The 13,691-nt window shown below is 53.9% G+C and overlaps 1 long non-coding RNA gene across 1 annotated transcript; it reads left to right on the forward strand.

Moving 5' to 3' along the window:
- The first annotated feature begins 6,232 nt into the window (after nt 1-6,232).
- On the forward strand, nt 6,233-13,691 carry LOC146401857 (uncharacterized). The gene is made up of 3 exons (XR_014809333.1): nt 6,233-10,183; nt 11,224-11,317; nt 12,859-13,691. It is a non-coding gene; the product is annotated as an uncharacterized LOC146401857 (long non-coding RNA).

The following is a 13,691-nucleotide window of genomic DNA, read 5'->3' on the forward strand; positions in this document are numbered from 1 at the left end:
CTCCACCTGTCAGTCACACGCATCGCTCTCAGACACCCTCTCTCTCTCCCGCTTCTCTCCCTCTCACACATGCGTTTCCTCCCAGATGCACAGACAGCCCCTTCTCTCTCCCTCTGTCTCCCCCTCAGATCGCCCTGCCCGAGCCCTCCCACCCCCAGACACACGCCACACATCCCTGCCCTTTTCCTCCAGCACCGCCGTCTCCCTCCGTGACTCCCCCCCTTCGCCTGTGTGTTTGCTTTTCTGCTTTGTCAGTGAAGACGCCGGCACATTAATTACGAGGCCTGTCCTCTGTGAGGCACCTCAGCTCCCTGTCAATAGCGGGGGGAAGTGTCAGCTTGCCTTCCTCTCCTGCCTTTGAAGCTCCTGTGGGCATTGCCACCCCAAGGGGACCCATTCTGTGGCACATGGCAGTGAGGACCCTCGTCCCTGGGCTTGACACACACAGACACATGGAAAACATGGGCCACTGAACACGCCTCTCACTCTGCGGGAGGGAACAGGCAAAGGACTGGCTCTGTGAATCCGATGCTGGCCCGAGGGGTATTTCACAGCACAGGGGGCCAGGCCTCCTTCTGCCTCTCCTGTGACTGTCTTGGTGACATTAGGTAGGATCAGCCTTACACCAGCCCAGAGGCACAGATCTCCCTCGGGCAGCCAGGATCCAGCCTTCCCCCTGCCCAGTCCCCTTGGCCTCGGCGGCCCAGGGCCCACAGAAGAATAACCAGAAAGGGGCACTTCCCACTGCAGCCAAGCCCGACATGGCCCAGGACTCCCTTCCATCCAATAGTCACAGACCGTGTGTGTGTGTGTGTGTGTGTGTGTGTGTGTGTGTGTGTACTCATGCACTTGTGCTGCAACGGGGAAGTCACAGACAAGCACAGTTCACCCTCGGCTCTAGGGGCCAAAGAGGGCATCTGGGGACAGAAACCCTGCAACCCACCATCAAGGTGGCATTTCCTAGAAAGAGCTCTCCTTTTTTATCTTAAAATTCTGCCTGGCTTTTGGCATTATATCTGTCTCATCATCTCAGTATGAAAATGTCTTAAATTACTTATAATTAAACACTTAATTTTTTTCTGAAATCTTTGCTTAAGTATTACCTTCGTGGAAGGGGAGGCTCAAAAACCCTCTGGCTCATCCAGAGACTCTTGCGGGCACAAACACCCCAGTTAAAGATCTAGGGAGCCAGTCTATGGGGTAAGGATATAGGGTATGGAACTATCATAAGGTTAAGAACAGGAATTCTTGGGTTTACCTCCTGGCGCTGCCAGTTATTAGCTGTGTGACCTCAGCTAAGTCACTTAACCTCTCTGTACTTCAGAACTTTGACTTGTAAAATAGGGATGATAGTACCACCTGTCACATAGGGCTTTGATGAGGACAAGATGCATTCATGTATACAAAGTGTTTAGAACAGTGGCTAGCACAATATCGATGTTTGCAATTATTTTTCTGTAGAAGACAAAGATGATGCCACTGAATCAACCCCAGGGACTGAAATTAGAGACCCCTCCTGCCTCTGTCCTGGGACGTATTTTATCCCCAGGCCCACGCGTCACCTCCAGCTACAGGCCTCTGATCATGCCTTCTATCTGCAACACAGTCAAAAACACTCTCCTCTGTTCCAGGCACTGTTCCTGGACTGGACATTCGTACTCACGCGAGACCTTCTGGAGGGGGAGGGGAAACGCGCAAAGAGTGTTTGGACCACATTCAGAACCCAAGACCCAGAGACGAATAGTTGTCATTCCTTTTTTCAAAGAGGCACTGCTTCGCTGCAGGGAGCCAGCGGCCGAGAGATAAAGGCGTGAGGGCCTGCAGTGTGGTTATCTTCACTCGGCTTGGAACCCCCGAGCCTCATCTACACACCAGGTCTCTTCTCTGATGACGTCACCTCGTCGGTAAGGCCTTCCAGAACCGTTTGTATAAAACAACACTCTCTCCGTCCTGTCAATCACTCTCCTCCTCCCTACGTTATCCGGCTGAATAGCACATGACTTAGGCTGACATCCTGGCAGGGATAATGATTGTTGGTCTGCCCCCACCAGAATGCAAGATTCCTGAGGACAGGCCCTTTGTTTTGCTTCCTCCTGAGTGCCCTGTGCTTGCAGCCACAGCAGGTGGTAAGGTGCTCCTTCAGGGGTCTGCTAAATAAAGGAACTTGGAGCCAATCACACTTTAATGCCTTGACCATCCCTTTGGTGAAATAGGTGACAAAGCCCTATTCCTTCCTTCCATGTGGGGGAACTCTAACTTAAAAAAGAGATAATACATGATAATCAGACATGCTTTTTTTTTTTTGGCCACGCCCATGGCATGCAGACATTCCCTGGGCCAGGGATAGAACCTGAGCCACAGTGGTGACCCAAGCTGCTGCAGTGACAACACTGGATCCTTAACCCACTGCGCCACAAGAGAACATCCCAGACATGCTTTTGACTCATCCAAAGGTAGATGCAAATAAATTCAGCTGAGACCAAATGCCTGCATGGCTTTGCATTGCCTGCTGTTTAAGCGATGAGGGGCTAAGGTCACAAACAGCTGGTCCCTCTGGTCCTGGAAATGGTGAACATGGGCTCTGCCATGTTCAAGTGGGAGATTGCCTGCGGGCCCACAGCTGGTTTGGGATTTTGCTATTGGTGGCCTTTTGCTATGCGAGAGGACTTACCTGTGAGTCCTTATGGGGCTGCAGGATCAATCAAGTTGAGAGCGCAAGGTCAGGACCTAAGGAATAACTGGGGATGGCCATGTAGGAGTCTGGGTCCTGAACCACTGAGCCGAGAGATCTAGAAAATGACAGGTCAAGGACTCAGCCAGGCTATCTCAGGACCAAGCAAAAGCAGGTTAAGAGAGATGAGGGGGCCTGGTGGTTTTGGTCAGGGCAAGAGAAGAAGAGGGCACGGGGGCAGAGAGATGGGAAAGGCCTCCTATCTGTGTGTATTTTGACTCTCCACAGCACCAATAAAATGTCCTCTCTTGGTCTCTGCTCCCAGTTATCAAGCACTGAATGGCCCACTCAGAGAGAGAAATTTGGTTTGGTTACGTATTCTTCCGGCAGAGTCCAGGGAAGAATTGGAGGCCTGCCCAGTGGGGCAGAGACCAAAATTACAGTATCAGGAAGATTCACCATCAGACCCAGAAGGGCCTCATTTCCTGAGTCATACTTTCCTTCCACCTTAGATCACCTTCCAGAACTCATGTATTTTGCACAGGGGTGGTTTTTCTTCTTAAACTAGTGGACAACCAAGACCTGGGATTTTCCCTTCTCTGTTCAGTGAACTCCTATTCACTTGTCAAAATCCAAGCCAAACTGCCCAAGTTAAAGCAGTTGTTGCCTCTACTTTTCTAATGTGGGCATTTCTGGAACTCTCCCCCACAAGCCTGGGGGCATATCAACAAGGACTTTGGCTTATTTGTGCCCACATTCTGAATGCTGAAAAATGATAACTGACCAGATGACCTACCAAAGCAAGGACAATCCGCACTTCCTGACTCTGAGGACACGACTACATCTCTCGTTGCCCCGCAACCCCCCAGCCCAGGCATCTACTCAACTGAAGAGGCAGGACGTTCCTGTTTGGCAGGGACTGTTCCAGGTTTTGATGACCTGCCTCAACCAGATTGGTATCTATTCCAAGTTATTGTTTGTGCGTACTCTGTGGGGGGCTGAGCGAAATGGTTACGTAAGTGGCAACCAGGAGACCGCATCCGCCTGTTGCAGCCCCTTCCTCCTGGTGCCACGGACCAGGCTCCATTTAGGCAACATTTCCTCGTGTCTCCCTCCTCCCAGCCCCCCATCTCCCCGCAGCCACCTGGGCAGTTTGGAAACGAGGACCCCTGACAGGCATAGCCATTCAGCTTTCCAGACTGGCCAGGAGCCCCTCCCCTTCGGGGGACCCTGGGGTGGAATCAGCTAGGAGAATGTCACTGCTCTTGTCTGACAATGAGCCTGAGGGCCCTGCACTTTGGAAGGGCAATGGGTGCATTCCACCCACGGGCGATGCAGGCGCTGGCTGCTCCCTCCGCAGCCCAGGCAGAGACAGTTTCCTGATCCCCTGGGGCACAGGGGACAGGGCACAGGTAAAGCAAATCTTGACCCACCTGCAGCCTCTCCCCTGTAACTCAGAGGTCTCAGGGCTCTGGGACAACATTCACTGTACCACCAGCCTCTCTGCCTGGCTTGTCACTCCCCCGGCCACCTTCACTGCCCCTCAAACTGATATCTTCCTTTAAGAAGATCGTAGCTTCAATGGGTCTTACTGACAACCATAGATGACTGCACAGTTTATAGTTATCTGTTGTCTCATTGACCCCCGTTATAATTCTTTGGAGGCGCTATGCTTTCAACATGGCAGAAAAGAAATTCAAGCCTCGGAGTGACTTCTCCAAGATCACGAGTACAGAAGAAAGGGAACCTCTTCTGTCTAACCCCAAAGCCTGCCTGAACTCTCTCGAGGAAATACCCTATATGTGTATTTCCTGGGCTTTTCTGGTGGAAGCACTTATTGAGGAAAGAAATATACAACCTTAATCTCCCAGACCAGTGGGGACAAAACTAAAACTCTGAAAAAGGACACGACATAAATCTCACACTCCACTCTCAGTCCATATCTTTGCTTCCTCCTTCCCTGAGCCTTTAGCCAGAGCAGCTGCAGAGAGAGAACCTGCAGCCCCTGTCCTCCCCAGGGAGACTCAGGAGGCCGGTCTGAAACCCACATCCTCAAGGCCAAGGCGAAGAGGGAAGTACAGGGAAGGGCTTGGATTGTGCCCGATTAAGAGATGGGCCCGAGCAGAGTCCCTGGGTTCAAATTCCCTCTCCACTTCTGTCTAGTGGGGGTCATAGTCTCTTAACCTTCTTCAGCTTCCTCCGCTGTAAAAGGAGGGGACAAGAAGCTCTCTCGTGGGTGTGCGAGGATGATGCGAGAAGTGCCCAGAGAGCACTCCCTGCAGGCTTGCTCTAAGCTGTGATGCTGCAGGAGCAAACCAGTGGGTGGGGAGACAGGTTCCAGCCGAGCCCTGCTGCTCCGAGACCTTAAGCTAAGGCCTTAAAACTCTTGGGCTTGAGGGCTCATCTCGCAGATGGAAGATGCTTTCCAGCGCTGCCCTAAGGCTTGCGAGTCATGTAGGGGAAATGCCCTGCGCATGTCAAGCTCAGAATCCACTAGCTCCTTTCCTTCTCTCTCCTGGAATGTGAAATTTCCTTCGGAAAACATCTAACCTCCGGCTTTGGTTTATCATCAAGAGGAATACATGGCTTCGGATGTGCCACACTGGACACAATAATAAATGTCCCTTCCCTTGAAGAGGTGAAAGGGGACAAGCTGGATGGTGCGGGGACAGAAAGAGCTGAGCAGGAGAGTGGGCAGCGGCAGGTGGGTAGGGGAGGCAGAGGTGCTTTCTGGCTTTAGCAGGGGCTGCTCAGGATGGGGAGAGCGGTCCTCAAGCCTCACTCAGGAAAAGGGGAGGAGCCAGAGCAAGGCCAAGAGGGCTCTGTCCCAACTGCCACTTGTTTGCTGCCGACATTAGGGAAAAGACCTGCCCTCGTTCTGGGCCTGTTTTCTAGGTGAAACGAAGGGCTCCGAAAAGTCCTCCCACGTGGAATGCTCAGCCCCTTTCTTTGGGACACTCCCCGAAGGTGCCTTCCTGCATGTTCATGGCCGGCTCCCTGCCTTTTCCGTCTCTAAGTACCTCACCCTCCCACCCTCTCCTGCTCAGACCCACGGGGTTTATTTTTAACCAGAGTTCATAAGCAGGATCCGGGAAAGCCAGTCTGCAGAAGTTCCAGCACTTGCTTACTCGCTCCCCCACCGCGGGAGAGGAGCAGCTTGGGCAGGGAGACCTGGCCGCAGGTGTGAAGGGCAGCAGGCTGGGCACTGATGCAGGCCAGCCGTCCCTGGCCAGCTGGAGGACTGGAAGGGGGCCCGGACTGGCCCTGGCAGCTCTGGTGGGGAGGACAGGGTACACCCATGGCAGGGGTGGAGTGGAACCTTCTGGGCTTTCCTGACATCACCTCTCCGGGAGGGGCTGATTGGCCCAGGGCCTCCCTCTCCCCTGGGGAAGGCTCTGGGCGGAGTGGCCCAATGCCCCGTATTGCAGGCTAGGCCTCCATCCCGCTCTGGCACAGGGGAGGGGGCAGGCAAGGCCAGGTTACCTTACAGGCAGATTAAGCATGTGCTCAGGACACTGGCAGTAAAAGGGCATCAACAAAGTGTTTTGGTTTGGGTTTTTTTTTTTTTTTTTTTTTTTAAAGAGCTAATTCTTAGTATTTCAGAAATAGCAAGGAAGTCGTGGTCCTGGGAAAAAAATCAGAAATTTGTTGGACCTTGTCCCACTGATTTTAAGGTTTAGGGTGGTTTTTATTTTGAGTTTGTCCGAGAGGGGATGGGGGGGGGAGGTGCACATTAACCTCTCAGCTCTCAGGGCAGCTAAAGGTCTTAATCCAGCTCAGGGTTAAGTCAAGGATCAGAAAGGGGGTGGAGAGGGGACAGCGGGGTGTTGAGGAGGAGGGAGCATGTGACCTCAGCCCACAGCTATATCCTCTGGACGGGGAGGCCCCCAGAGGGAAGAGGGCACTGCCCTACTGCACGGGGGAAGCTGGTTTCGCCGGAGAGGATCGGAGAGGATCTGGGGAAACTAAGGTGTGAGACAGTTATGGGGAGCCAGCGGGTTACCAAGCAAAGGCCCCACTTTCCATTTCTGACTAATTCATCCTATCCCCTCCTCCTTCACCTGGTCCTTACTCCTTGCTAGAGATACCCTGTCTCCCCATCTCACCTACAGTTAGTGACCATCTAGGTACTCTGCTGAGGCCCCAGGGAAAATATTAATAATTTCATTCTATAGAGTTCCCTGGTGGCTCAGAGGGGTAAGGATCCAGCGTTGTCACTGCTGTGGCTAGGGCTTCTGCTGTGGCATGGGTTCGATCCCTGGCCTGGAAACTTCCACATGCCATGGGCATGGCCCCCCCAAAAAATTTTTTTTTCATTCTAGAACAGTGCCTGGCCCCTGCCCCATCGACATTTGTAGACGTGATGGAGGTAGCTCCTATATCATGAATATCAGCTGGGAGTTCCCCCATGACCCAGTGGTTTAAGGATCCTGACTGCAGTGGCTCGGGTCGCTGTGGAGGTAGATTCAATCCCCGCCGCAGCCCATGGGGTTAAAGAATCTGGCATTGCCACAACTGCAGTGTAGGTTTCAGCTATGGCTCAGATTTGATCCTTGGCCCAGAAACTTCAATATGCCACAGGGGCGGCCATGAAATTTTTAAAAATATAGAAAATAAAATAACAAGCATCACCTGGGTGCCTGGTATCACTCTGGGCATGCTGCTCACACATGTGATCTCCTTCCATCCTTCCCGGGAGGTGGGCATCCTTGGCCCGGGGAGAGACTAAGGCTCTGAGGCTAACGTGCAGAAGGTCCCATGGCAACTGAGTGGAGCAAAGGGACTGGGGTCTGGTCCAAGGGCTGCTTCAACCCCAGCACAAGCTGCTCTTACACTGCCCACGAGGAGCCGTGTCTGGCCCTGGAGAGGATGCATAAATAAACACTGCACAAAGGCCAAGGACCTCCACAAATCCCTCCATCACCCTGTGCTGGCTTCCTCCTCTGCTCCCAGTGTAGGAGACCCTCAGTTCCACCCCAGGTGAGTCCCTCTACCTGTGCTTTCTGTGCACCAAGCCCTGCTCCGAGGGCTTTATGGATATTTCTATATCTGATGCACCCAATTGCACTATGACATGGGTACAATTCTCGGGCCCATTTTCCTGGGGTGGGGGGAAACTAAGGCACAGGAGGGCAAAGCAAATGAGTGAGGAGCTCGGATTCAAAGCTAGGCATGGCCCCAGAATCCATGCTCTTGACCACACACCCTTGCAGGCACCCAGCCTGGGCTCAAATCCTGGCACACTGGCAGCACCGCATGTTAGCTGTGGTAACGCTGGGCAAGCTATGTAACATTTCTGTATCTGGGTTCTTCATCTGTAAAACGCAGATAATAACAGCACCTACTGCATAGGCTGCTTGTGGACTAGATGGATGAGCATATGCAAAGCGCTGAGAACAGCGCCCTGCACACAGGAAGCAGTACTTCAGTGGCAGCTATTATGAGTGTGACTTTCCAGTACCCTACCCTGCCTCTCCTGCTGTCTCCTCCCCTCTGCAAGCCCGTCACTCCTTCATACCCATCCCCCCACTGCTATATTCGAACACTCCTTCTAGTTCTGTCCCTATAAACAGGCAGCTTCTGTCTCCCTCAACTTGCATCAGAGAGAATCCTGCCACCTGCCCCCTGGCTGCCAGGCTCTTTCCTTCCCTTCCGAGCCAAGACCCTGGGACAAGCTGGGCCTTCTGCTGTCCTCTCAGTAAGCTGTGTCCTAGCCTCTGTCCCCTCCATTCTGCATGCACCTCTCTGGCCAGGTTCTCCAGACACTTTGGGGGACTTCTCTTCCTCCGTCTCAGCCCAACCCGACCCTGTTGAGGACCCCACCCCAAGCATCTGCTTCTGCAGGCAGAGCACACTGCCTGCGACTGTCCTCCCTTCTCTCCTGCTGCTCCGCTCCTCCCCTGAACCCTGGACGGGGAGGGTTCCTAGCATTCCATCATCTTCTCATTTTCTGCCCGCTTTCCCTGAGGAACCTCGCCTCAACTCACACCTCTGACTACCACCCACAAGGCACACAGCGCCTCTCGGTTCCTGCCCAGACCTGTCTGCAGAGCCCAGGCCTGCAGGTCCACCTGCTTACCTGGCATCTCCCCCAAGCTGGCCTATGGCACATCAGGCCAGCGTCCCAAACTGACCAGACCTCTTTTGCTACTCCTGTACCTGCTGCATTCCTTGGGCATCCGAGCTGAGAACTAGCCTATCTCCTTCCTTCCTCGGCCTCGCCCGCAGGCACCAGTCAGCTCTCTTCCTACTGGCTCTCAGATCCCCACACACCACAGCCCCTCCTGACTTTGGCTTCGTCACCTCTTGCCTGGATCACTGCAGTCACCTCCTACTTGGTTCCCCATGCTCGCTTCTCCTACCAGAGAATCTAGTCCTCACACTGCCAGAAAGAGCTTTCCAAACAGCACACCAGCTGAGCGGGGGTCTTGTTTGCTGGTCCTGCCTCCCCTCTCCCCACAGTCCAGCCAAATCAAGCTAACACTTCGTCCTTCTCCATCGGAAACTTACTCTTCTGCCTCCTAGCCCTTTTCTCCCCTCTCTCCTTCCTTGACAGGCTCCACCTTCTGGAAAGAGTCTTCCCCGGTGACCCAGATCTGTGCTCCTGGGGTGCCCGTGGTCACAGCCCTTAACCATCCCCTGCCCCTCCCAGCACTGGGAGTGGGGGTGGAGGTGGGGACGGGCGGGGCCTGAGCCAGGCACGAATGCGCGAATACGAGTGCTAGCAATAGCCAACATGCCCTGAGAGCCAACCAGCTTGGACCAGGCTGACCCTGACATGCACTATTTGTTTTAAGTCTTCCAACAACCTGGCAGGGCATATTCCCACCCATACAGAGGACACTGAGGCCCTGAGAGATCAGGCAATTTGCCCAAACAGCAGAGCCAGGGTTTGAACCCAAATGTCTATTGGTCAATGTCTGTTGGGCGCACACAAGCGGTCAGTGGAGTGTGGTCCTTTGATAAATGTTGAGGTTGGAATCATAGGGTGAGAGGAAGACACAGGAGTGGGGAGAAGACAGAAGCAGGAGCCTGGCTGCGGGCCCCCCACGGCCTGGGCTCTGGGCTTCTCCAGCAAACCGCTGCCGTCCTGAGGGCCCAGGAACCTGGCTGCAGGCGCTTAGCCTCCACAAGGAGGAGAGAGAGAGAGCCCTGGGAAGAAGCCACTGCAGGTGGGACAGGAGATGAAGGGATAAGGAGGCCGCAGGCTCTGACTCAGCTGGTTCCCAGGGAGAAGGGCTTGACCTGGGCCCTGCAGGATTAAGAAAAGGAGGCGCAGGCTCCCTGAGGCCCTCCCTGCCCCACCCCCAGACACCTGCTGACCCCTTCTGCCCCTGTGGGGGAGGGGCGGCCCGAGGACAGGTAGGAGTTGGCGAAGGCGCCCTGCCTCCCCCAGCCACGCTGTGTTACTCAATCACCGAGGCAGCATGAAGGCCCTTCTGGGGCAGGAAGCCGCCTGGAGCCTGAGGCGCCACCTCCAGCCCATGGCTTGGCCTCGTATTTTCACCCCAGGTGAGCAACCTCCCTGCATCTCCTCCTCTGGGCCCTCCTGCTCCCCTGTTTCTGTCCTGCCCTGGGAAGTTCTCCCCCTCTCCCCAAATAAGCCTAATTCCAGAAAGCTCCCTCTCCACGTCCCTGGGTCTCTTTGTCCCACCAGAGTGGGCACGTCGGCAACTTCCCGAGTCAGGAACTGGTTGGGGGCGGGGGGAGGGTTTTGTGGGAGATGGTCACATGGCTGTCCGGGCGAAGACCCAGGGCCACAGAGTTAATTCCGTCGTGTTCACATGGCCCAGCATTCCGGAGCTGCCTCTCCAGGGTGCTGGCCGCCAGCATGGCCCTGGGCATCCCCTGTGACCCAAACCTGTTCTCACAGGCAGCTGGGTCTCCTGGAGCTGTGCTTCCGGAACCACTGCCCATGGCTCTGAATTTCACATGCTGGCTCCTCCTTGCAATGAAAACCCAGGCCCTCCCACCAAGGGTTTGCTCTGGTGGAGAGTGAGGTCTGGGGCGTGGGCCTGGGGAGGCTGGGAACGATGTGGGAGAGGGAGTGAGGCCAGGCAGGGGCAAGTTATTCATGCTCCGTGCCTTGGCTGCCTTGGCTGTAAAATGGGAATAATAATAGTACCTACTATGGGGAGTTCCCGTCGTGGCGCAGCGGAAACAAATCCGACTAGGAACCATGAGGTTGTGGGTTCGATCCCTGGCCTGGCTCAGTGAGTTAAGGATCTGGCGCTTCTGTGAGCTGTGGTGTAGGTCATAGACGTAGCTTGGATCTGGCATTGCTATGGCTGTGGCGTAGGCCAGTGGCTACAGCTCCAATTCTACCGCTAGCCTGGGAACCTCCATATGCCATAGGTGCAGCCCTAAAAAGACAAAAAGGGAAAAAAAAAATAGTAACTACTATGGTTATTTGCCTGTCAAAGGAGAATCATAGCAACAAGCAGCCTCAAAGGCTTACCACGATAAAGGAACAATAGTATATGACAATGCCTAGCCCACTGTCCTGTGCAGAGGTTACGCTCCATAACATTTCTCCCTTGCTGTTTCCTCAGCCGCAGTTTCCCGGTCTGTCACCTAAGGAAGCAGTTCTGCCGGCTTCACCAAGCTGCTGTGGGGCCTGGAGAGGGAGGGGAATGTGGGCTACAGGTGAGCGAAGTGCTGGAAACTGCAGGGGAGACCTGGACTCCACAGCCACTGCCCCATCCTTTCCTGCTCCCGCCCGTTCCTTCCAGAGAACCCTTCCCAAGCCACAGCAGGGCTGGCTTAGGGAGCCCAACGTTGTCACCAGAGCACACCCCACCCCCTTGCCCAGGAGCCTATGAAGAATAATAGCTACTCCCTAGCGTGAGGGTGAGGGACACCCAGACCCAGACCGGGGCTCTGACTGCAGTCCAGTTTCTTGCCCTGGACCTTCCTTCCTGTCTTTGGCTCATCCTAAGATCTCCCTCCAGGGGACATCCAGAATAAATCTAAGCTTCTTTGTGCACCTAGGAACACAAAGTATACACGGAGTAACTGCGGACAGCGCTCCCTCAGCCAGGGACCAGGAGGGCCTGGAAGGAAGGGGGCTGGTCGACTTTTCACCAAGTATCTTTTCATGCTGTTTGATCTTTCCGTTCCTTCCTTCCTCCCTCCATCCTTTCTTTCTTCTTCTTCTTTTTTTTTTTTTCCCATGTATACTTAATTCCTTTTTTTAAAAATGAAGATATTCTACCCCTGGGATGGAGAAATGGTGGAGGGCTCTGCTTGCTGGGCTAAGGAATTTGGACTTTATCCCAGAGGCAACAGGGAGCCAGGGGAGGTTTCCAGGCAAGGAGATGACATGTTCAGATGTGTAAAAGGATTGACGGCTACAGAGTGCTGGCCTGGAGTGGGCGGAGACAGGGCCCCCAGGAGACCCGTTGCGACTCGTCCCTTGAGTGTAGCCTTAAGCGGGGACCCATCAATTGTGGGTCCTCAATGTGGTGCCCATGGGGAGGTAAGCTTTCCTGGATTTTCTTTCTTTTTTCTTCTTTTTTTTTTTTTTTTTTTTTGCTTTTCAGGGCTGTACCTGCAGCATATGAAAGTTCCCACGCTAGGGCTCAAATCCAAGCCTCAGCTGCTGGCCTACGCCACAGCCACCGCAATGCAGGACCCGAGCCGCATCTTTCCAGCTGCAGTGTAGGATCTTTAACCCACTGAGGGAGCCCAGGGATCGAACCCGCATCCTCATGGATACTAGTCAGCGTTGTTACTGCTGAGCCACCACGGGAACTCCAGATCATTCTTTACTACTTCAGAGACAGGAGGCAGCTTGAGGGAGACTTCAGAAGAACAGCCTTGCTCCAGAATCCCTGACTGGAACAAGGGCTTGGACAGCTCGGCGGTGTGTCCCCAGCACACCAAGCCTAGGAAGTGCCCTCTTCTGGGGGCTTCCCAACAGTCCCTCCTGGGGACAGCTTTGCTCATTGGCATGGGGCAGGCTCACAGTGTGAGACTGGGAAATGGGGAAAGGGCTGGGGGACCAGCCCTGTAGGTCCAAAGTCAGAGGCCCCCTGCATGGAGCTACATAGGAGCCTGGGAAGAGGAGTCCACATTCTAGGCTGTCCTGGGCTTGAGCAGAATCCCACGGACTGCCTTGGGTATGTAACCTCTCTGAGCTCACCTGGCACATCTGCCTAACGGGCCTCATCATACTTTCCTCGTAGGCTGGCCTGAAGCGTGCATCATCACACAGCAGCTGGCATGCCACCCGTTACCTTCAGTTCCCTCTTCAGCAGAGGGGGAGAGGGCCAGGCAGATGTGGGTGACAGGGAGAGAGAGAGGAGAGAAGCTCCAAGCTCAAGGGAAAGTGGGAGGAGTCCTGGTCTCCCTACCTCTGACCTCTGCCCAAATGGTCCCTTGACAGTCTTTAAACCTTCAGAAGTTGCCCATCAGCCAAGAGGGGCGGGGTGTGAGGGCCTATGGCCCAAAGGTTAAGAAAGGTCGCCACTAATTAAGGCCCATCTGATAATTACAGTCAGAAACCTAGTTGATCTTCTGAACATTCCCTCCCCAAAGGCATGGCTACAAAAGAGACCAAGGGACAAATGCTTGTTCACTGTCCTCCAAGACCTAGCAAAAACCCCAAGCTTCCTCCACCAGATGCTCGCTCTTCTCTTGCCCTCATCATCACCTTTTCTCATGCAGCGCTCTCGTGAAGCCAAATGAACTTAATTTTTTTAAAAATGTCCATTAGAGTTGTTCCCTAATAGAATTCTAGCCCAGGCTCTGCCACTGTGACTTTAGGCAAGTTCCTCCATCTCTCTGTGCTTGGAATCTACATTTTTAAACATGGATGAACTAGACCTAGGTTCCAACCTCAAGTTCCATGGATGGACTTTAAAAATTGGGTAATGCTGGCTGCATCCCAGCAGCGAACTAGGTAGCCCAGGGGCCGCTTACCATTGTACCATATTCCCTTCTGTATCTTTCAAATTTTGAACCAAAGGAATGTATGAGCCAGTCAAAAATAGTTTATATTAAAAAGAAATGTATGCAA

This window comes from Sus scrofa, chromosome 7, assembly GCF_054392235.1.
Source record: "Sus scrofa isolate SSC_HxYL_T2T_F1_AM1 chromosome 7, Sscrofa_HxYL_maternal_Yorkshire_Landrace_v2.0, whole genome shotgun sequence".
Lineage (NCBI taxonomy): Eukaryota > Metazoa > Chordata > Mammalia > Artiodactyla > Suidae > Sus > Sus scrofa.